Source organism: Chlorocebus sabaeus, chromosome 22 (assembly GCF_047675955.1).
Source record: "Chlorocebus sabaeus isolate Y175 chromosome 22, mChlSab1.0.hap1, whole genome shotgun sequence".
Taxonomy (NCBI): domain Eukaryota; kingdom Metazoa; phylum Chordata; class Mammalia; order Primates; family Cercopithecidae; genus Chlorocebus; species Chlorocebus sabaeus.
The window spans coordinates 66,256,681-66,280,180 of NC_132925.1; the positions used below are offsets into that span (position 1 = coordinate 66,256,681).

General features: G+C 41.0%; 1 protein-coding gene and 1 long non-coding RNA gene across 3 annotated transcripts in view; one reads left to right on the top strand and one right to left on the bottom strand.

Moving 5' to 3' along the window:
- The window catches only part of LOC140709841 (uncharacterized), a 48,914-nt gene extending 40,056 nt beyond the window's left edge, over nucleotides 1–8,858 (bottom strand). Inside the window, exon 1 of the long non-coding RNA XR_012090604.1 lies at nucleotides 7,550–8,858. This is a non-coding gene — a long non-coding RNA (uncharacterized lncRNA). The remainder of the gene's footprint in view (nucleotides 1–7,549) is intronic.
- The window catches only part of PDZRN3 (PDZ domain containing ring finger 3), a 242,497-nt gene that overhangs the window by 95,725 nt on the left and 123,272 nt on the right, over nucleotides 1–23,500 (top strand). The window lies entirely within an intron of this gene.

Here is a 23,500-nt window from a genome sequence, read left to right on the forward strand (position 1 = left end):
CCTAGATAGAGGCAGGTGTTTGTTTGCCCTGGCTTAGTACAGTTTTGTCTTAATGCATTGGGACAAGCACATGCCAGTGGCAGGGGTGCCGGCACCGAACACTTGCACAGTCTCTTTCCCCGCAGCTACTAAACAAGAAGCTAGACCTCCGAGCTCTTGAGATTTCTTAGTCCATGTTTAGAAGATAGTGAAGAAAACCTAGCTTATGTAGAAAGGCAGAGTATAAGATTTTTTCCAGCAGAGGTGCTTACTTTTTATTTGCACACATGGGCCACAGTTCCAAATCCTTGCTCCACAGTCCTAGCCATGGGGACACAAAACGAAATATTTATAAGTATACATTAACCTTGTCAGAGTGATTTTGGAAAACAGGGTGATCAGCAAGTTTTATCTCGACTAACCTTTGGGTTAGCGATCTTTTTTTTACAAGGTTTGCTCTGTGTGTGTGTGTGTGTGTGTGTGTGTGTGTGTGTGTGTGTGTTTCCCACAAAAGATTCTTAGGACTAAATGTGTCCACCTTACCTTGCCATTCCCCTTCTTCCTCCACTCCAGAAAGCATCGATGCACAGACCTCAATACCAGATAGTACAAGTTAAGAAATTCTTCACCTATATCCCATCCTGTAATCTAGTTCATGCTGTTTCACCATCCTGTAAAAATGGTTCATTTTGTTACTTTTTTTGATCTTCACATCATGGCCCTATTATGCTGTGAATATAATTAAAATCCAACTGGAAATAGAGTGAAGAATAGCATTTAATGTTTAAATTAGCAGAATTTGAAATCAACCATATTACTTCATAATCGCATATATCCTTTTTCTGAGTCAGTTGTTTATTCTTGACAGTTTATCCCCAAGAGTCTCCCTTGGGCTAAAACTGGACCATGTTTTCTTTTGGTAACGTTACTCTAACTTTAACAGTGCTCCACTGGATATTGCGTGATTTGTCTAATCTTTATGGATGATTGCTTGCCTCCATTGGCCGTTCTTCCCGTTGAAATGTTTTTCTCTACACTGGTAACCTCGAGACTCCTTAAGAAGCTTCCCCTGGCCTTCAGTAAGGATAACAGCCTTCCTGGCACACCAGATAAAGCAGGACTGGGTGTTGGAAGGTTTTTAAAGCCAGCTGCTCAAAATACCTACATCCCAGGCAGGTCTAAGGTGGAGAGATCCAAGGCAACCACGTCAGTAATAAGCAGCCATCCAGCCCTCAGTCTCTTTAGTCTGGGGGAGCAGCCCTTGACCTCTGAGCCCACTGTTTTTTGACCTTGACCTCCATACTTCTGAGTGTCAGCAAGAGTGATTTGTCCAGGTTTCTTGTGTGCGGACGTAAGCCGGCGGGCTTTTGGCTGTGCCAGCACAGAGAGACCTCATGAATGGAGCCAATGAACATCTGCTCATCATGGGATAAGAGTTCTCTGTTCGTGTTTTGCCTAATCTGAGTAAATAGGGGTTTATTTCCATCCTTTGGTTTTTAGGTCAAGTGGCCTTTCTGGGTGGTCTGGAACATGACATGAAAAGTGATTATTTAGGATTCCTCTTGTCCTTCTTTCAACAATGCTGAGCCCACATTAACCAGAGTTCTGGAAAATGAGTCTTTCTACGATTAGGAATGGGTAAATTCTTTTCATAATTAGATAGACCACTTTAAATAGCTCAAAGAAAGACAGCCACTTTCCCTGAAACAACTTTTTCATAGACCTGAGAATTCTGAGAACAACTCAGAATGTATGATTTTTTTTTCATGTCCTAGGTTTAAGAATTGGAAATAGCGAGGCTGACAGTCAGATTCTAGTACAGATGGAGTTTTTGATTCTTCATATTTTATCACAATAGAAATTAGAAACTTTTAGAAAGAATCACCTAACCTAATATCTACTGCACACTCAAGGACCTCAGCATTCTAGCTGCCCTTTACTATGAAAGCAAGATATCCGTGTCTAATGGATTTTCAATATTGAATTGGTAAGATCTAGGATGGAGTATAACTTGTGGCCTTAAAAACCATTTACTGGTTCATATCCTGTGCAGAGGATAGGAAGTGAGTAACAGAAGCTGGCTTTTACTGAGCACCTACTCGATGCCAGTCTCTGCATGAGGCCTTCTCTATATATCGTCTCCTTTCATCCTTACCACTGTGCATGAGGAAGCTTATATTGTCCCCATTTCACAGAAGGTAAAAACTAAGACTCAGCCGGGCGTGGTGGCTCACACCTGTAATCTTAGCACTTTGGGAGGCCAAGGCAGGTGGATCACCTGAGGTCGGGAGTTTGAGACCAGCCTGGCCAACATGGTGAAACCTACTAAAAATACAAAAAATTAGCTGGGCATGGTGATAAGCACCTGTAATCCCATCTACTCAGGAGGCTGAGGCAGGAGAATCGCTTGAACCCAGGAGGCGGAGGTTGCAGTGAGCCAAGATCATGCCATTGTACTCCAGCCTGGGTGACAAGAATGAAACTCCATCTCAAAAAAAAAAAATTAGCTGGGCATGGTGGCAGACACCTATAGTCCCAGCTACTTGGGAGGCTAAGCCAGGAAGCTTGCTTGAACCCAGGCAGTGGAGGTTGCAGTGAGTCAAGATCACGCCACTGCACTCCAGCCTGTGCAACAGACCGAGACTGTCTGGGGGGGAAAACAAAAAAAAAAAACTAAGACTCAGAGAATTTATGGGACAGGACTGGAGAATATGCACATTCTCCACATCACTCCGTCTGTATGTCCTCAGTTCATAATTGAATAAGCTTTTGTTTCATGGCTACAGATTTGTTCTTCATAGATATATTGTAGTTTGTTTCTGACTGCTCCTGGATGCAAAGTTGATGTGAAAACCTGACAGGAGAGATGTAATGGAGATAATGTTCTGAGTTTATGCTGGCGAGGCTGGGGCTTAGAAAACAGAAGTCTCCAGCTCTCTAGTTCCTTATCTGTGGAATGGATATGGGGATACTTTATGAGTTGGTGTGAGAATACTCTGATATAATTATGAATATATAAGTAAATTGATTTAATGACTGCTTATTCAGCATCTTTTAGTATTGAGGCTGTGGATGGCAGTAGATACACAGTGGTGAATAATAATAGTGCTCATTTGACGAAGGGCTTATTATGTACCAGAGAGCATATTAAGTGCTTTTCTTGCATCATCACTTTTGATTTTAAGCATAGAAAAAACATGAGGTAGGTAATATTAACCCTACATCCACTTAAGATGAAGAAACTACCGCCCAGAGAGGTTCAGTAACTTGCTGAGATCATATAACCTGTGCACAGCAGAGCTGAGATTGGGACCGGACAGTCTACCTCTAAAGCCTGTATTTTCACCATGACATCCTGATGTCTGGCTCTACTGACACAGAGGGTCCCTGCCCTCAGGAAACTCGCAATCCAGTGGGGAAAGGACAGAAGCGAAGCAAACGTAAAGACAATGCACAGTTAAGTGCCATGAAGGAAAGGGACAGGATGAGATGAGAGAAACAAGCAAGGAAAAAAACCATGTGAGACTGGCGAATGCGGGAAGCCCTCACTGAAGGGGTGAGACCCAGAAAATGCAGGAGGCAAAAAGTAGGGAGCAACATGCCTTGCCTTGGCAGGGGGAACACCATGTGTGAGCCTAGAGATGGGAAAAATCTGGATACCAGGGGCTCAAATAGAGTAGCTGCTCATCATGAGTGCACGTGGTTATTGGTAAAGAATACTTGGAGCTTAAAACGTATTCCCAATCATTTGGAAGAAGGACTCTGCAGCTGCCTCTCTGAATTTAGTACCTTCTCTATTTTGTTACATATGTTCAAATTTATGAACATGAAAGAGATTCAGCGTTTTCTTGAATGCCTATAAGTGGCCACATTTCACAAATCCTCTCCCTTCTCCCAAATGTGGGAAAACAGAAGGAAGGAGAAGTTTTGAATTCTGCCTCCAAATATTTCCTCAGTGGTCTTTTATGGGGCTTGATTCCTTAGAAACTGACATGTGTTCATAAAACATGGCATTCCTCTGCATATATATATATATATATGACTTAACAAAATTATAACTATGAGCAAGGAAGCCCTCAAAAGAGCAGTTATTATAAATGCTGAAACACGCTATGCATAAAATTAATGAATGTTAATTTATTTGCTTTGCTTTTAACAGAGCCACATCATGGAGACCACCAAAAAAGATTTTATGAAAAACCTTTCTTCTAGTACCTACCCATACCTTTTGACTCTGCCATAGGAGGCAATATTTTAAAAATTATATAGATAATATATATAATTTTATTTATATAAATACATATATTTCATTATAAATATATTTATAATATATAATTTATCATATCTATGATTTTCATATATTATCTTCCATCTTTCATGTGCTTCTGTGGTATGTTTCACCTCCTGAGACACACTGAATATTTTCCCAAAATTTAAACTAGGATTATGTTCACTTTTAATTTGCATGCCTGGGTAACAATGTCACTAACCTTTGCTACTCCTTTATAAATCGAAATTAATTAAACTGGAGCTTGCCAATAAAAACATGCCCTTTTAAACATAGATTTCTGGTCTGTAGCCCTGTCTAGGGAAAAAAAAAAAAAATCTCTTTTATTAGAAATTGTTGATCTCACATCAAAGCAGCAAGAGAAAACCAAGTTCTCTTTCATTTTTAATAAAAAGGCTTTCTGATCTCCAAGGGCACACCTGACCATGCCGCTTGCAGTACAGGCAGCCTGTGATGAGTGGCCCACAGCAGTCAAAGCCTGTGCTTTCAGAGGTCGCTGTTTTTCCGAACTTGAACTTGATCTGTTCAGAGAGGCTAATTTGTTACTCAGAGGGAACTTGAAATCTCCCTGTGATTTCCTTCAGATTGCTGGTGGTAATATGCATCACTGTGGTTTTTAAGCTTTTTTAAAGACTTACTATGAATATCTTTAGGAGAAAGGAGTTTTGTATTTTACTTTACGTAAATTAAGCCTCAACTTGTTTTAAGTTTGCAGCTAGATTGTCTGCTAGTCTCCAAAATTCTTTGATATATTTACAGCCTTGACTATTAAAAAGGATGATGGTATCTTGCCATGGCTTCTTTTTTGCAGGACTCTATATTAAATAGTAAAAGTGCAAATGTTTCCCGAATACCCAGAATACAGGACCTTGTGAAGGGAGAGGTCCTGGGGAAGTGTAAGCATGCCCTGTGGTATCTGCTTGTAAGAAATATTTCATTTCACTGAAACTATCCATTACTGATTTTTGCAAATCCAATAAATTGACTCCCAGGCTCTGAACTCCTTTTACAGAACTCTTTGGATCCTTTGCCAGGGTCTCAGTGAGTGCGTTCTCTACTTGTTCATTTCCTGCTGCTTTTTGAAAAGCTTTCTGCCTCCTTTCTGCCAGTCGCATCTGTTCATTCCTAAATGAATGCAGCTTCCAGAAAGCAGTGGCCAAGGACATCTGAGGAATGGGAGGGCTGTCTGCTTTCCCGCTGTGTAACACTGAGGTTGATGCTTGTCTTCTGAAGCCCTTCCATCCCTGTAGTTGTGCCACCATATTTTTCTTCAGACCTTTAACCAACTGTTCTGTTTTTGTGGTCATATTTTTCACTTATTTGAAGTGCTATAATTCATAGTCTTTCATAACTTTCCTTGTGACCCTCAGTAAAACATTGGTTTTTTTCTTCCTGTAGAGAATCACTATACAATGCTTTTGTTGTTTGATATTTTATATGTATAAATGTGTGTATTTGTATGTATGTGTATATATTAATATGTGTACATACATATATAGCTATTGTAATTTGTGACTATTTAAATAAATGGTATTATAATTTATTCTAAAGTTTCTTAAGGTAGTCCATTATGTCATTGCTAAATAATGAGAATTGTTTCTCTCTTTCAAATATCTCTCCCTTTTGGCCCAGCATGGTGGCTTCTGCCTATAATTCCAGCACTTTGGGAGCCCAAGGTGAGTGGATCACCTGAGGTCAGGAATTTTAGACCAGCCTGGCCAACATAGTGAAATCCCATCTCTACTAAAAGTACAAAAATTAGCTGGGCATGGTGGTGCATGCCTATAGTCCCAGCTACTCAGGAGGCCAAGGCAGGAGAATCACTTCAACCAGGGAGGTGGAGGTTGCAGTGAGCCAAGATTGTGCCACTGCACTCCAGCCTGGGCGACAGAGCGAGACTCCATCTCAAAAAAACAAAACCAAAAAAACTCTTCCTTTTATTGTATTTTTCTTGTCATATTTCATTGGCTAGAACATCCTGTGCTGTCATAACTTTTCATTTATACACACATCATTGAGGTTTGAGTGAATTGATAGTTAACAGCTATGTCCTAGAGTAGTAATTCCAATTTTGTCATAAAACATAAAAACTGCAGTCTGATACAAGTAATTCATGTTAGGTACAACTATTAAAGACCAAATTATGTCATCTCTAAATAATGAGAATTGTTTCTGTCTTTCAAATATCTCTTCCTTTTGACCGGGCATGGTGGCTTATGCCTGTAATCCCAGCACTTTGGGAGGCCAAGAGCAAATCTTCTGTAAAGTGAAATATTCCTCCAAAAACAAAGAGGAAAATTATTGTAGTTCCATTTATCGGGTGCTTCCAAGAGGTCAGATACCAGGTTAAGAGGTTAAAAACTCAATGTATTTAATTCTCACATCAAATTTCTGAGGTCTTACCATTGTGCACCTTTTACTGCCAAGGAGACTAAGGCCTAGAACGTAAGTAACTTGTTAGACATTGTCATAGCATGGTGATAAATGCAGACCCTTCTGAGGAGCTCACAGCCTGCTCACTTTACAGCACTACCATGTTTTGATGCTTATGCCCCCAAGGTAAGTTAAAATGTCTCTCATTTTTATGTCAGTAACTGGAAAGTCTAAAAGTTAAATTAAAAAGGATTCCACTTGTGAGGAAGATAATATTTGGATGTATATCTCATGTGTATCTCCACATTTAGTGTTGCTGTCGATCAGGGGCCAGCATACTTCTTTAAAGGGCCAGTGAGTCAATATTTTAGACTTTGTGGGTTATGCTATCTCTGTCGGAACTACTCAACACTACTGACATGGCATGAAAGCAGCCGTCGACAAGATGAAAGTGAATGGGTGTGGCTGTGTTTCAATAAAACTTGATTTATGAACAATGAAATTTGAATTTCATATAATTTTCACGTCATAAAATATTATTATTTCAACCACTGAAAAGCCTATAAGCCTTACAGAAACAGCCCATGGGCCAGATTTGGCTCACAGGCTATAGTGTGTCAACCCTGCTCACTACACTGAAGTCTTAGAACTTCGACAAAACAGAGAGGGAGAGGTGCATGCAACCACTGCTTCTACAAATCGTCCTTCCCCATGACAACAGGTATTTAACAAACATTTCTGAGGGCCTGCTACTGCATGACAGCCCCAATTTGGGCAGGAAAGATACAGAGAAAAGACAAATTTTTTTCTAGAAGTTTTGCAGTCTACTTGAAGAGGCGTTGCAGGGTGGAAGAGGTTAAAAAAAAAAAAAGCAATTACAATGCAATATGCAAAATGCTTTAGACTTACAGCAGAGTGTGCAGCAGTCATCAGCTTCAGCAGGCATCTGGTGGATGCTGGGCTTCTAGAATCTCAGGCCCTCTGGAAGTGCATCTCAATCCCCTTCAGTATATTGTAGCAAGCTAAGTCTTTTTGGAGAGACTCACAAGTTTTTAGGTCATATGATGGAGTTCCTGATTCCACACTGCCGTGCTGGAGGCAATTCAGAGACCTCAGAGCAGCGAGCGCGCCCAGCATCTTTTTAATCTGGCGCCATCTGCCTGCCTACCCCTCCCAAATGCACATTTTGATGCTCTGAAGCTTGGCGAAGCTTTCCTCAGCTGATCTCAGCTCCTCAAAATGAGAGTTAATGGGGGACTGGAGGGCTGTGCACTGGCCCCAGAAAAGATGTCCATAGCATGAAGTCTTTCTGCCGGCTGAGCAGAGGAGGGGTGCTGACAGAGTGGCACGCACACCGACCCGTTTAAAGAGTCCACTGGCAGCCCAGTGCTCCTGAGGGAAAACATACATTGGCAGCACTTCCCCGTGCTTGTCTCCTCCTTTTTCTCTTGCTGACACGTCTCACTTGAATTAAATCCTGGGCTCTGCCATGCCAAGAGTTCTTTGGTTGTATTCCTGCTGGCCTTTTCCAGCTGCCTAGCTTCCAAGCCATGTGCAACACGTTCCTTCGCTAGCTCCTGTTCTTAAATATAGAGGTTCTCTAGGGCTCTGGCCTCAGCTCACTGATTTTCCAGTGTTTACACACACCTTGAATGATCTTATCCTTGCTTGTATTACCATCTGGGTGCTGATGGCTTTTGAATCAGTATTGCCAGTCAGACCTGCCCCCTAGCTTCAGGTTTCTTCCTCAAACTACCTGCCCAAGGTGCTCACCTCTTCCTCATCAACACCTGCTTGCCCCTGCTCCCCCCACCCCTGCCTTCATTTTTTTCTCTGTGTGTGTGCTTGTGTGTACAGACATGCATGTAATGTCGGACTTGGGAGTCTTTCATCCTCCTTTTTCCTTTTCCCACCCCTTTGCTAATTAAGACCCAAGTATCTGGAGGCCTGGATTCAGGGTTGGGCTGTTAAGACAACTTGGATTCCATTCAAAGAGTCTTTTACTTTAGTTCACTCTTTTTGTTGTTGTTGTTGTCACAGGGTCTTGCTGTGTTGGCCAGATGGGAACATGTAGTGGTGGGATCTTGGCTCACTATAGCCTTAACTTCCCGGGCTCAAGCCATCCTCCTGCCTCAGCCTCCCAAGTTGCTGGGAACACAGGCGCACGCCACCACACCCAACTGTTTTTTCATTTTTAGTAGAGACAAGGCCTCACCATGTTGCCCAGGCTCCTCTTCAACTCCTGGGCTCAAACAGTCCTCCCACCTCAGCCTCCCAAAGTGCTGGTATTACAGGTGTGAGCCACCACACCTGGCCTAGTTTACTCTTGACCTAGCTAATTAGCAGCCCCATAAGGTATATAGGAGACAAAGCAGTTGGATGTAGCTCTCTGTTACCTCTTTCTTCTCTAAGCAGAGTGCCAGGGGTGTCTTTCCATATGCAAACCTGATGATATCATCTGCCTGCTTAATACTGTTCTGTGTTCCCCACTGTTTTAAGGGCTGATAGGTATGGGATACAGGTTTTGCACTGCACCACCCCAAGGAACACCATTCTCATCATAGTCTGTGAATAACACCTCCTACAGTTGTAGGAGCATTGTACAGCCTGTACTGCTGTCTGTGGCAGCTCTGGCCCATAAGGTCTAGCAATGCTTGGCCTTAGACTCCTGTCCCACCACTTCACATATGACCCTCTCCCTGGTAGACAATCCCAGGGTTTCTGAATCAGTAGTTCTGGGGTCAGGTATAATAATCTGCCTTCCTATCACGTTCCCGGGTGATGTGATGCTGCTGATCTGGGGAACACGCTTTGAGAACCACTGGTATAGCCAGAGCTTGACATTACTTGATGTTTTTTCTGTTACGACTCTTTACTCACTTAGGGCTTCCAGGACATGCCTGGACATGGGCTGCCTAACCTAATTTTGCAAAAGCTGGAGGTATCTCCATTTTATAGAAACAATTAATGATTTTACTTACTCTTTTTAAATTAATATTGAACTCTCCATGAAGCCCACAAACACATTCCTCGTGAAAGAATTTGAAACACTACAGATTAGTCTAAAGTTCCTTCTTTGTCTCATCTTTGCCCCAGAAGTTAACACTCTTGTCAGTTTGGTATATATCCCTTTTAGACTCTATTCTGAGTTTGCTGGTAGAAAATAGCCTTCATGCTGGTATTTCCCCCTCCTCCTAACCGTGAATCACATCATACTGGACCTCCTGTTCCACAGCTTGCTGTTTTTCATTCAGCTGTATGTTCTGGCCTCCTCTTTATGCGGGCATGCATAGATTTTGCTGAATCTCCTTGCTCTTCACAGCCACTCTTTCCCACCCTACTGTCTGCTCAGGGGACTGCATCAGCCAGTGCTCCCTGGCTTCCAGGTGGGTGTGACCAGCAGGAGGAGATCAGCGTGAAGTAGAAAAGTGAGGTTGGGGTCTCTCCCTTCAAGGTGGTCTCATGCGGGCTGTGGCTGTGGAGGGAAGTTTCCTGAACTCACTGTACCTCTTCCAAGCACATTTTGCCCTCTGCACCCACTTTGCAAGTAGACCTGATTCATCTTAAGTATGTCACCTGTTTCCTCAGGGAACCTCACTATGTAGGTGCTATGGGCTGGATATTAGTGCTCCCACAACATTTATGGGTTGAAACCCCCATCTCCACAGTGATGGTGTTAGGACGTGGAGCTTCAGGGAAGTGATTAGGCCATGACAACTCTGCCTTCATGAATGGGATTAGTGATTGTAAAGGTGGCCCCAGAGAATTGCATAGTCCTTTCCACCATGTGAAGACAGAAGGCACCATCTATGAACTGGGAAGCAGGCCCTCACCAGACACTGCATCTTCCAGTGCCTTGATCTTGAAATTCTCAGCCTCTGGAACTGTGAAAATAAATTTCTGTTGTTTATAAGCCACCCAGACTATGGTATTATGTTATAGCAGCCCAAGCAAACTGAGAAATTAGGTATAGCTCCGTCTTTTTTTTTTTAAGTTTTTAAAAAATATTGTGGTAAAATATAAATAACATAAAATGTACTACCTTAACCATTTTTAAGTATACAATTCAGTGGCATTAAGTACATTCATATCATTGTACAACCTTTGCCATTATCCATGTCCTGAACTTTTTTATCATCTCAAACCAAAACAGTGTCTGTTAAACAATAATTACCTATTTTCCCTTCCCCCAGCCCATGGCAACCACCATTCTCCTTCCTGCCACTTGAATTTGACTCCTTTAGATACCGCCTAGTTGGTATCACACAGGATTTGTCTTTTTATGACTGGCTTATTTCCCTTAGTATAAGGTCCTCAACGTTCTTCCATGTTGTAGCATGTATCAGAATTTCCTTTCTTTTTAAGGCTAAATAATATGACATTGTATATCACATTTTGTTTATCCATTCATCCACTAAATGAACACTTAGGTTGCTTCTGCCTTTGGGCTATTGTGAATAATGCCACTATGAATGTGGGCATACAAATATCTCTTCAAGACCCTGCTTTCCATTCTTTTGGGTATATACCCACAAGTGGAGTTGCTGAATCATATAGTACTTCTATTTTTAATTTTTTGAGGATGGTCGTACTCTTTTCATCTCCAGTTATGTGTATTCTTTGCTTTGACCTGAAAGACTTAATGTGTATTCTTTGCTTTGACCTGAAGGACTTAACAGTTATAGTTGCCCTATCTGCATGGTATCGCACATCAAAGAAACTTATTTTAGTCGTCCACGTGAGGTCAGCTGTTTTTATCTTAACCCATTTATAATTTTGATGCTGGAAAATATTTTAGTGTGCAAAACATACTACCAAAGTATTATACATTACAGAAACTCTACGTCAGCTTGCTTGCAAAATATGAAGCCATTTTCAAAGCAGATGTGTAAATTACAGATATGGATTCAATTATATGGCATACTGAATATTTTGGTTGCCATTGCTACAGATTCTACAAATATCCTCTAATTTCCTGTCTGCCATTTTGAGAATATTCTCTTGTGTACATTTCATTCAGCCTTTTAAAGAATCTCTTAGCATCCTTTCGGGCCTAAGCCTCACTGTGACATTAACTTTGAGGGCTTTTGTTTACCTAGTATCTATTCTTCTATAAGTAAATTTTAGGTGCCAAAGAGCTCTCAATAATTATGCGATGTCGTGTCGAGAGCTCTTTCACATAGAAACATGACCAACATAGCTTTTGTCACATAGAAAGAAGACCTGTTTGGAAAATCCTTGGCAAACTAGGCTTATAAATGTAAAAGAGACTGTGATTTGTTCTGAATTGTATTCTAACTTGCCAAAAGTTAGTCACATGTATAAATTATACAGGTTAACCAAGTTAGCCAAAGTTACAAGGCCAGGAAATGAAGGATCCGGAATTTAAGTGTGGATCTTTCCACTGTATCACCTTTCCATCCTTCCACATGTGGCCACCTGTGACAGGGTAGACGCACACATACCTCCTTTCAGATGTTCGGACTGTTTCAGCATGTCCTTAGTGGTAGACCACGAGCACTCTCCCCAGATAGGAAGTGAAATAAGCACTTTGTATTCTCCCTATAGTGATGGGATTTGGGTTACCGGGATTGAGGAGGGCCACCAAAACTTCAGCATGGCTGTGATGACCCCGCACAGCGTCTTGTCCTCATTTTCCATCGTAGTGTTTGCTTTGACCCGAAAAGCTCCTCATAGCCCGTTCCGTCGGCACATGAGCACAGCCAGCACCAGACCAAGACCATAAATGGATGTGTAGAAGCTTTGGGCAGGTGTCCAGGACTCCGTGTCCTGTAACACGTGTAAACGTTTTCTGGAGTGTTTGTTTTAAATGTCAGAACTTGAGGATAATTTTGGCCAGGGTTGTTTTTACATTTTTCATGGGTGCCTATTTATAGGTCTGAATCTAATTCTATTTTTTATCCAGCCTACCCAGAAACCATAAAGAAAAAGATTGGTCATTTGACTATATAAAAATTTAAAACTTACATATGGCAAAAAAAATAACAAACTGGTAAGAGCAGATGAAGGGCTAATTTTCTCCTTTCTTAACGTTTTTCTCCCTGTCAAGGAAAAAGACACACTACCCAATAGAAAAGTAAGCAAAGAATATAATCAATAAACGTGTGAAAATGTACTCAACTTCATTCATAATTAAGAAAATGCACAACCAAATGATGTTGGCAAAGATGTAATGGTCGGATAATAGGCAACATTGATGGGTGTGTTGACATAAGCACCCATAAACTGTTGGTGGGAGTTTACATTGGTTCAGCTTTTGGCAATATCATTAAAATTAAAATGTTCGTTCTGTCTGGCTAATAAATTCCATCATCTATATTGTGGATGTAATCACAAAAGAGTATGCCAAGATATGTATGTATACAGGCACACATACATGCACACAAGAATACTACTTGTAACATTATGCAATGGAAAACCCACACCACAACACTATATCCCTTCTTCCCAAATTAGAAACAAGATAAATGTTAAATAACAATACATCTACACAGCAGGAAGCCCTATTAAAAAGAATGAAGTAGAGCTCCAAACCCTTATTTGTACAGATCTTCAAACTTTGTGGCAAGCATTTATAGAAGTTATTTCTTAAAATGAGATCTCTATACTGGTATATGCTTTTATCTGAAAGGATACATTAAAAATGAGCAATAGTTAAACTTTGGGGACTATTGTTTTAAGTATGTGCATAGGACTGGTTGTGTCTTGTTTTTATTTTATGCTTTTTAAAAGGACTTCTCACCCATGCATTATTTACTTAAAATTTGATTGAAATCCATGTGAAAATGGTTCTAACAGTTATAGATAACAAAATTTAGCTGTAAGTCTTGATTTCATCTCTGCAATATAATTGTCCAGAGCTATGCTTTTGGAAAGGAAAAAATGGAGCTGAGAGCTGATTTCCAGAGTATGATCTAGATATATACTGGGCTCTGCTTTTCTGTGGAAATCCATCTTTAAAAAATACTGGGTGGAGTTACATTTGAAATAGAGATTCTGTAATGTGTGGATGAGGTCATTTCCTTATAGGAGCTTTCTGGAGTTGGGAGAGAAGCACATTTATTTCTAGGTGTTTAAGCAGGGCTGATTTTTGGTGGAAAAGGAGGCTCTCACCCAATTACCTAGTCAGAAAAGGACACCTAGGCTTTTGTGTCCTTGTAGCCCTTTGTTTCTGTACCACCAATGAATCTGTAGAGGTAAATTATTGGGGTGGAAGTGGTTATTCATGTTAGAAAACAGTATAGGGGGATTTTGCTTTACAGTCAGAAATACTAGATTTAGATATGGCTTCCATTGCTTTCTCACTTTGTAATCTAGCTGAGTTTGTTTCCTCATCTGTAAAATGGGTTTATAGATAATATCTCCGGTACAGAATTGTTAAGTGCTAAATGAGATTATGCAGGTGAAATGCTTATCTTTGTACCTGGAACATAGTAAGCCCTTGTTGGTATCTGTCATTGTTGGACCATAACTGTAAAATTTTAGCTCAAGATTATGTTCATTTCTGCCAGGATGAAACCAGCAAGCTTAGATAGTTCATTGCTTGGAATTCTGATAGTTAATTGGGTTACAGAACCAGCACTGGTCAACCAGGAAGGCAAATCAGAAGATCAGCCCTCAACCGTTGGCTAGGTGCCTGATGAGACGTGCAATATATAGAAGATTCAGACCTATTGGTTGAAATTTCTTATGTCATATATTTACTGAAAATGTAGGAATTTAAGTATATTTGTGTATTCAGGGCCCTTATACCCCAAATCAAGACCAGAAAAGTTGCCTAGATAAGACGTAAGTAAACCCTAAGTACTACTCTCCTTCCTCCACCCAGTCTTCCAGCCCAACCCTTTTATCATTATCTTTTCTCAACCAAAATCTTGATAGAACTGTATTTTATTGTTACACACATGCACAGATTACACATTATAGTCCATTTGTGTAATTCATCCATCTGCCTCAGAACTGCCCTAACCCTGAAGAGTAGTTTAGGGTCTTCCCAAATGTTTAACAGCATTAATTCCAACTTGAACTAAGTAGAATAAACAGATCCCAGACCTCCTACCTTAGAGACCCAGCTTTTCAATCTTAGTTTTCTATCTTCCTTTCAACATGATCAAAGCAGCATTCCCTAATCCTGAAGACAACACAAGTACTTCTAAGTATCCTTTGTTTGTCTTGCTTATCCCAACCAAAGGTAATTTTACATTTGCATTACTAATCATCTTCCTCAAATGCATAGTTCCTAAAATTAGATTAAATGTCTCTAAATGGTTTTATTTTGTTTGCCAGTAGTAGCCTGACCCTTAAATATCCTATCTGTGAATGTACCAACTAGAAGGACATAGGTTTGTATATAGAAACAAATAAGATTCTTCTATTTTGTCATCTCTGAAGTATAATTTCATCAATGCACTTAAATTTTGTGGGTGTCTCTTTTCAGGTACAATAAAAATTCATCCAAGAACAACAAACTAAGCTATTACCAATTACCATTCAACTGTGGGTCAGAATATTTTAGTCTAGTGGGAGAGCAATATTTCTTTGATTGGTTCAGTAAAGGTTCAAAAGTATTAGAAAATTGAATGAGCTTTTTGCTTAGATCTTAGTTCGAGACCTCCATGTTAAATTCTTGGTTTGAGGCAGGGAAAAATGAAAACTTACTTGCAGTGTAGTTAGTGTAGAGAGAGACAACAGTGGCTGTAGTTAGGGACAAGTGAATGTTAACAGGTTTGATTCTCAGGGGTGTTGGTTAAACAACTTCTTAACTGGCCAGGGTCCAGCTCGTTAATCATTAACCTAGGGCTGAGCATCTGCTGCCTGATGTATTCAGAATTAGTTTATCATTACCTCTAACGACCACCTTTTATGGTTCCGAAGAGCCTCTATGCAATCTCTTATCACCGCCATGCCTAATCTTCATTTACCAGGAGCAGTGTGCTGGTGTTTCTTAGACCAGAGTGGGAAGTTTATGGTCAGTTGAAGAATTTTTAATTATAACAGTTTAAAAAGAAGAAGATGACTGTGAACAGCAGCTCACTCGTAGCAATCTTTGGACAGTACTTCGAAGTGACCCACTTTCCCATTTAACTCTTGGGAAGCCTAGGTTGCCCTGTTTTCGACTTTGGAGGTCCATGGGCTAGGTTCAGAGTGCCCTGGCAGGCTGGCTTGGGTTTGAGGCTGTGGCTGGAGCCTCCACAACGCCCTGTCTCAGCACCTAGGAACTGGCGCTTGGTACCCCATTCTTTCCTCTTTGTGTGTGTGTGTGTACATCATTTTCATTTTTCCTACTTATCAAAGTATACGTTAAAATAAATGAAAGCAATACAAGTCCATGTACATGGTAGAAAATCTAGACAATACTACAAATGTACACAAATGACTTTTAAAGATTAATTTTCAGTGTATAAGCTAAGCTACTTTTCATTTTAGTGTCTTTTTAAAAACAGCTTTAAAAAACATTTTAAAGGGCTCATCATGTTCAAGAATGAGGGAATGTTTGGCTACAAGGCCTTCAGTATGACTCTATCCTATAGCTGGAGGTTTAATAATCAATTATGTTAAAGCTTTTCTAAGCCTCCAGAAGGGTCTGTCTGGGTCTTATTTACTGTAATAGGCAAGTTAAAGAAACTTGAGTTTAATTTATATTTCAATTCACTTTTTTTTTTTTAAACAACAAGTGCGATTTGGGCTTTATTTATGGAAGGAGAGAGTTGTCCTTCTCCCCGGAAAAAAAAAAAAAACTAAACTAAAATTCCCATATGACACTATTAAATGCCTGCCTTTGGGTTTTATGTTTCCAGGATATTGTCCACATAAATATATGCAATGTTAAAAGAATGTGGACGCCTAGTAGCGTGTACGTTTTAGCCTTCTGAACCAAGGGTTTATGAAACTGGTTGAAGAGTGTTTTATTGAAACAAGACAAATATTTATGAACAATTTAGAATCATCTGTTTTGAAATGTAAAGTGTGTTCCGAGTGGCGCACAGAGTTCCAGGTGTTTCCTGTCTGAATTTGGAACGGTTTGCTGCTGTGAGGGGCTTACAGAGTTGTGCTCTCCTAGCTTTTAGTAAGAACTGAAGAATCACGCAGCTTCCCTGCTAATGCCGGAATGACTGAAAGCACTCATAGGAACACACTTGATTCAATGAGTAGAAAGCCTTCTTGAGACACCTAGGTGTGTGTATACTGATCTGTTACATTTGTCACGGAATTAACAACAACAAACTTGCTTACCGAAGGAGCGTGTTAACTTCTGCAGGTATATACGTGTATAAGCTCTGCTGCTTATACCAATCAGAGGTTTACTTTCTGGCCACTCTGACTTCTGTGTTGTCACCATCCCTGGTTTCTGTGAAATGGAAATATTGTGTATTCGCCCAGACGGTTGGAAGCCGTTCATGTAAATACGGGCCGTTGTGATTTAACTGTCAGCCTGAAAGGCCCTGCTTCCAAGGGCTCCTTTTAAACCAAGCACAATGAGGTGTCTGTTTTAGATGCAGCCGCCAATTCTTGGTTGCAAATACATGGATTTGTTAGCCGTTTGCCAGCAGAACTGCTTTTTACAACATGCCCCGCTTTGTCTGCTGGTGTGGTGGACGGTACTTTAGGGCAGTGAGAAATGCTGCCATTATCTGCCTCCATCCCCAGATCTGTTCCCAATGAGGGCTCCAAGATGGGATTATAGGGGGAGGCGTGCAGCAAATCATCTTCTCTAGGAGCAGTCGGAAAATAAGAAGGGAAAAGCTTGTCCCACAAACAGTGTCCAAATGCACAAGTAAAACCACGTGTGAAATCCCACCAGATTCACCCCCTGGAAACCCAGCTCTAGAGGATGCAGACGGGGGGGCCCAGCCGACACCCAGGGCTGGAGTAATGTTTTATAAAGGATGACCATTTTTCTAGCATGGACAACAAAGAGCTAAGAGAGTTGCCCTGCTTCCTGCTTGGGCCTTTCTGTTTTTGCGTTGGCTGGAGGCTTCTTCAGTAGACTTCACTTTCCCTGATGGTGAGAGTCTCAGAAACCACTTGGGATACAGGCTTCCTTAATTGTTTTTTTTTTTTTTTTTTATTGGGGGTCAGAGAGGGGTGAAAAATAGAGAAAAGCATGAAAGAGAAATGAAGTCACCCATATTTCTGCCATAAAAAGTAAGCACTGGTAACATTTTGCCGCCTCTGCCTTCAGTGTTTTGTTTTCTCCCTCTGTATATGTTGAAAAGTGATATCTGAGTATTTTTCCTTCATATTTTCATGTTAGAACTGTAGAGTATTTCAGTGGTCCCCGCTTAGCCACAGTTTCTGTGTCCAAGATTGCAGCTACCTGTGGTCAACCATGGTCTGAAAATAGACAAGTATAGTACCTATCATAAGGTATTTTGAGAAAGAGACTACATGCATATATAACTTTTATTACAGTATATTTTTTTAATTGGTCTGTTTTATTGTTAATCTCTTACTGTGCCTAATTTATAAATTAAACTTTATCATATGTATTTATGTGTAGGGAAAAAATGTAGTATATGTAGGGTTTGGTACCATCTATGGTTTCAGGCATGCATTTGGGCCCTGGGCAATATATCCCTAGAGGATAAGGGGGAGATGACTATACATATGTAATTAAAACTGTCCTTGGATCTACCTCCTCCCCACTGCAGGGGTCAATCTCTATGAGTGTTATGTGTTCTTTCCTTCTGTATTTTGTACTTATGTGGTCTTTTAAATGGCCTTCTGACTCAGGCCTCTTCACTGGCATAGAGCACATGCTTTATTCATTCCCCTGTTACGGGACATTTAGACTGCAGTGTTTTTTACTTTTCCAAGCAATGGTGCTGCGAGCCTTCTTAGACCTTTTTCCTTGTGCATGTATATGTGCTAGTGTTTCTTCTCAGGTAGAGATCTAGAAATGGAGCCACCAGTTTCCAGGCAAGACCAGACGTAAAAGGTCATACATAAGGAGCACTAGTTTTACATCCCCATGAACTGTATTTATTACAGTCGTGCTTGAGTTCTGGCTGAAGAATTACGTGGCACAAAAATGGACAGAGTTAGCTACAGGAGGCAGAAAGCGTGCAGTAGGGATCCTGTTGAATCCTCAAGCTAAGTAGTTTACCAAGCTGGTTGCAAATCTATTTGGTATTTTCCTAATTATCAAAATACTTGCCTCTGATAGGAAACATTTGTTTGAGGGCCTCTCCTCCTCCACCCCCAACCTCCAGTGTACCACAAATGAATCAGTCATGGTAGAAGAAACAAATGGCTTTCTGTTGTTGCTGCTGCTTTAAAGATAATCCGTTGTTTTCAAAACATTTGCAACGATTGCTTTCAAGGAAAGGGTGGCTGGAGGCCCTGGCCCCTGATTTCCCCAGGTGGAAACATTTGCAGTGGGTTTTCAGGGAAGTCACAGAGAAGAGCCGCCTGCCTGTGCCAAGATTCAGGGCAGGAAGTTGTCTGTTTGGTATTTACTCAGGCGTCTTTGGGTAAGAATTGATTTTTCAATCAGAGTTGAAAGTTACTGCTAGGAGTTACTTAGGCAGTAAGAGAAGAGGCTGTTTTCCTTGGAAAGGCCTAAAAGCCTGAATCTCCAATTTAAACTTAAATTTTGCTGTGACTTTCCTACGGGATCTCAGGTGAGAGATACTTCTTGCCCTCCAAGACTGAAAGCCTAGTTTATCAGTAAGTTAGTTGAGTACTGAGGGAACACCCCTTTGAGCCATTCTGGGAGATCCAGAAGGGACATTAGCCACCATCTCGTTCAATGACCTTGTTTTTATAGAAGAGGAAACTGAGCCAAGGGAGATGAAATGATCAGCCTAATTCCCACATGTTGGAGAAATTAGGAGACAAACAGAGGTCCAATTCCTGCACCTAATCGTATAAGGGCAGAGACCGCGTGGGTCTGTGTCCTCCTGAATCCGCCCTGTCCTGTGCCTGTTGCATGGTAGATGCTCAGTGAGCGTGTTGCCCGGAGACCATCCCATTCCCGGGTGGCTGGTTTCCAATGTGATTATGAGGGCAAAGTCACTTCCTCACAGGGGGCTTGGAAAATAAAAAAGGAAGAGTCAAAACACATAAGAAATGGAAATAACAGAGTAAGCCTGTGTGTTTTAAAAATTATTATTTATATCTTGCCTCCTTCCACAAAGGATTTGAGGCAGCTTAGGAGAGTTAAACACCAACACCAGGGCCCTCACTACACAGTAAGTAACTAATTGCCACGTGAGGCTTACAGATAAATGCTGCGAGCCTGGGTGGGGGAAATTGTCTTTGCTGCTGCAAAAAGGTTTTAGGCCTGTCTGTATAAACCATAGGCATAATATATAAATAGAACCTCAAAGGGACACTAGGAGCTCTGTTGCCAGAGGTTTATTTTTCTTTTTTGGTTTTTGTATGAGAAGGCCTTGGTTATGGCTAGGGAAGTGGACAGGGGAGAGAAAAAATATTTATTTTCCAATGTATCAATTTCGTGTGCCATACCCTGCCTTTTCACATATCTCTTTTAGAAAGTCCTGCACGTTTACATTTCCGGAGAAGTTAAAATGAAAGGCCCTGTTTACATTTATAGTGAAAATTAAAAACAGGATTTACCTGGGAGCTAGTACCCTCCAGTGACTTAAGGTTGGAAATTAAGGCTTCCTGGCTTATCTTTCTTAAGGAGAGAAAACTGTTCTCTCCTAAATCGCCCCCTAGTGGTCCCTTAAGTCACTGATCGTCTCCTGCCCGAGGAGCTGCACGGCCGGTCCCAGTTGGAGGCACCGTCATCTGTTGCATTGCTTCAAGGTGAATTTGGCCATCACGATGACAGAATTCTGCAAGGAGAAACTTTGGTTGACTTTTCTTCTTTCACTCCCAGGGTTTTCCTTTATGTCTCCGCTGCTGTTTCCAGGTTTCTGAAGAACAGGACTGAGTTTATGCACGAAGCTCTGAGGACCAAAGCGGGAGGGAGGTTTTCCTTGAAGATGACTCTGCTGAGGCCTTGCTCCTTGTTGAAGGCAACGCTGTGGGAGGGGTTGTATGGAGGTGGCTGCCGCTCAGCAAGGGTGTCCAGCATGTGCGGGGGAAGAGAGGTTTTTTGAACTACATTTCTAGTCGATAGCCAAGCCTATCGTGAAGAGTGGGAACAGGGCTGGCAATAGCTGCATGCATATATATATATATATATATATGGTTTTTTTAAGACAGTTTCAGTCGCCCAGCCTGGAGTGCAAGGCACAATCTCGGCTCACTGCAACCTCCACCTCCTGAGTTCAAGCCATTCTCATGCCTTAGCCTCCCAAGTAGCTGAGTTTACAGGCATGCGCCCCCATACCTGGCTAATTTTTGTATTTGTAGTAGAGACAGGGTTTCACCATGTTGGCCAGGCTGATCCGGAACTCCTGGCCTCAAATGATCACCCACCTCAGCCTCCGAAAGTGCTGGGATTACGAGCATGAGCCACTGCGCCCGGCCAGCTGCATCCCAGTCAGAATTTTTGTTAGCGAGTCTGACTTACAATTGCCAATACCTGAGAGTTCCTTTAGTATGCAGTTTTAGAGCTCGACTAAGCTTCATTTAAATACATCTTTTCTTTGCCAGGTGTTCAGCTGCCGGTAGTGATTTCTTATATGGCTGATTCTAATTAGACCTGACATTATCAAACTCCATAACTTCTCCAAGTTACAGAAGTGGTACGGTTTCATTTCTAAAAGCACTGGAAAGCTCAGAGTGAGAAGTAACCTGTCATCTCACAATACAGAAAAATACCTATGCCTTATGTGTGCTTCATTAGGGGGTGTTAGAAAATGAAAATGAAATGGCCGGGCACGGTGGCTCATGCCTGTAATTCCAGCACTTTGGGAGGCCAAGGTGGGCGGATCACCTGAGGTCAGGAGTTCGAGACCAGACTGGCCAACATGGTGAAACCCCATCTCTACTAAAAATACAAAAATGAGCCTGGCGTAGTGGCGGGCGCCTATAATCCCAGCTACTCGGAAGGCTGAGGCAGGAGAATCACTTGAACCCGGGAGGTGGAGGTTGCAGTGAGCTGAGATTGCACCATTGCGCTCCAGCCTGGGGGACAAGAACAAGACTTCGTCTCAAAAAAAAAAAAAAAAAAAAAAAAAAAATGAAATGTATGCTTGTATGTGCGCACACATTTTTTTTTTAAAGAGATCATTTTCTGAGTGTATTGTAGTCTACTTTTACTATGCAGTGTGCCATAAACAATATTTTGTCATTGGGTAGGTTTTCAGCCTCAGGGCTTGTGATGGCTGTGTAGTATTCAACCTGTCTGTGCTGGCTGTGATGCAATTTACCTCACCTATTACTATGGTTATTTTTACCTTTAAAAACAATGCTGGGTTGAAGTTGTTTTTTTGTTTGTTTGTTTGTTTGTTTGTTTGTTTTGAGACGTGATCACCTGGGCTGGAGTACGGTGGCACAGTCATGGCTCATTGCATCCTCAGCCTGGGCGCAAGCCATCCTCCTGCCTCAACCTCCCTAAGTACTGGGGTTACAGGCATGAACCACTGTGCCTGGTCTGAAGATACTTATATGTAAATCCTTCCATTAACACGCTTTCCTTAAGACAAATTTCTAGAATTGGAATATTTGTGTCATTATTTTAGATACCTCTCCAGAAAAGTTGTGACTATTGCTTTCCCACAGATCATATTCAAGAAAGTCTTTTCCCTTCCCCTTCCATAATACAGGGTCATTTTCAACTTTGGCCATGTTGTTGAGTAAAAAGTGGCACTAGATTATTTAAATGAGTAGCTGATTGTTACCTAGTTGGACTGAATTTTGTTTCCTGTTTCATTAGCCAGTTGTATTTCTTCTTTGGTGCAGTGCTTATCTTCCCTGTTACTGGGCTGGTCTGTTTATACTTTTCTTATTGATGTAAAAAAGCTTTATTTGTATTAGAGATGTCAACCTTTTCATCTTTGTTGCACACATTTATTCCCTGTATATGCTTTGCCTTTTCCTGAGACTTGGGAGGTGCAAATCATCAATTATATGATCAGAAAACTGTTATGCTGCCCGGGCCTGACTTCAGAAGTGGACATTGCAAGATCAACCTGACTAGCCCTGGGGCCTGTGCTCTCTCAGCCCTGAGGTACCACCTGCACCATTATTCTACTTGTGTTGATATTCGGACTTAAAATTGTTCTGAAGATATCTCGTGTATTTTATCTCAGTGCAGAGATAGTGAGTTTCACACGGATGGGGTGATCACAGTGGACACCATTTCTTTTTTTTTTTTCCTACCTTCTCTCTACCTGCCTGTACCTGAGTTCCATGGTTTGTGGCTGTGTGGATTCATGAGAGTCTTAGGGGCATACTTGTCACATTTAAATGAGTTCAGTTGACCATCGAAAAGGTGGCTGAGTGCCTCCTCTATGCTCATTACAGAGGGATTGGTTGGAAAGTCAGTTGGGGTCTCTAATGAGGCGCAACTTTATTTTTTGCCTCAAATTTTTAAATAGAGTTTATTTTTCCTCACACTGACTTTGTGCTTTAAAAAAAAAAAAAAAGGACATGTAAAATCACCTATAAACTGATGCAGTTTGAAAATATATGCTCTTTTGATACCCCGTAAGTTTCTGATTATGAAAATAAATGACCTTTAATAAACAAGTTATGTAGTAATATGTATATTAAACAAATAGTAATTCATAGTATAAGGTTTCAACCTTCAGAGGCTTGACAGATTCAATAGAATATCATCCACAAGGTAGACAATTTGAAAAATCCTGGTTTTTTTTTATTGGTCTACTGGTTTGTTAAATAAAATGTTTTTTTCAAATTTGAATAACCAATTGATGTTTTGCAGGTTTGGTTTGGGAGAAGTATTTTTGCATTATTATT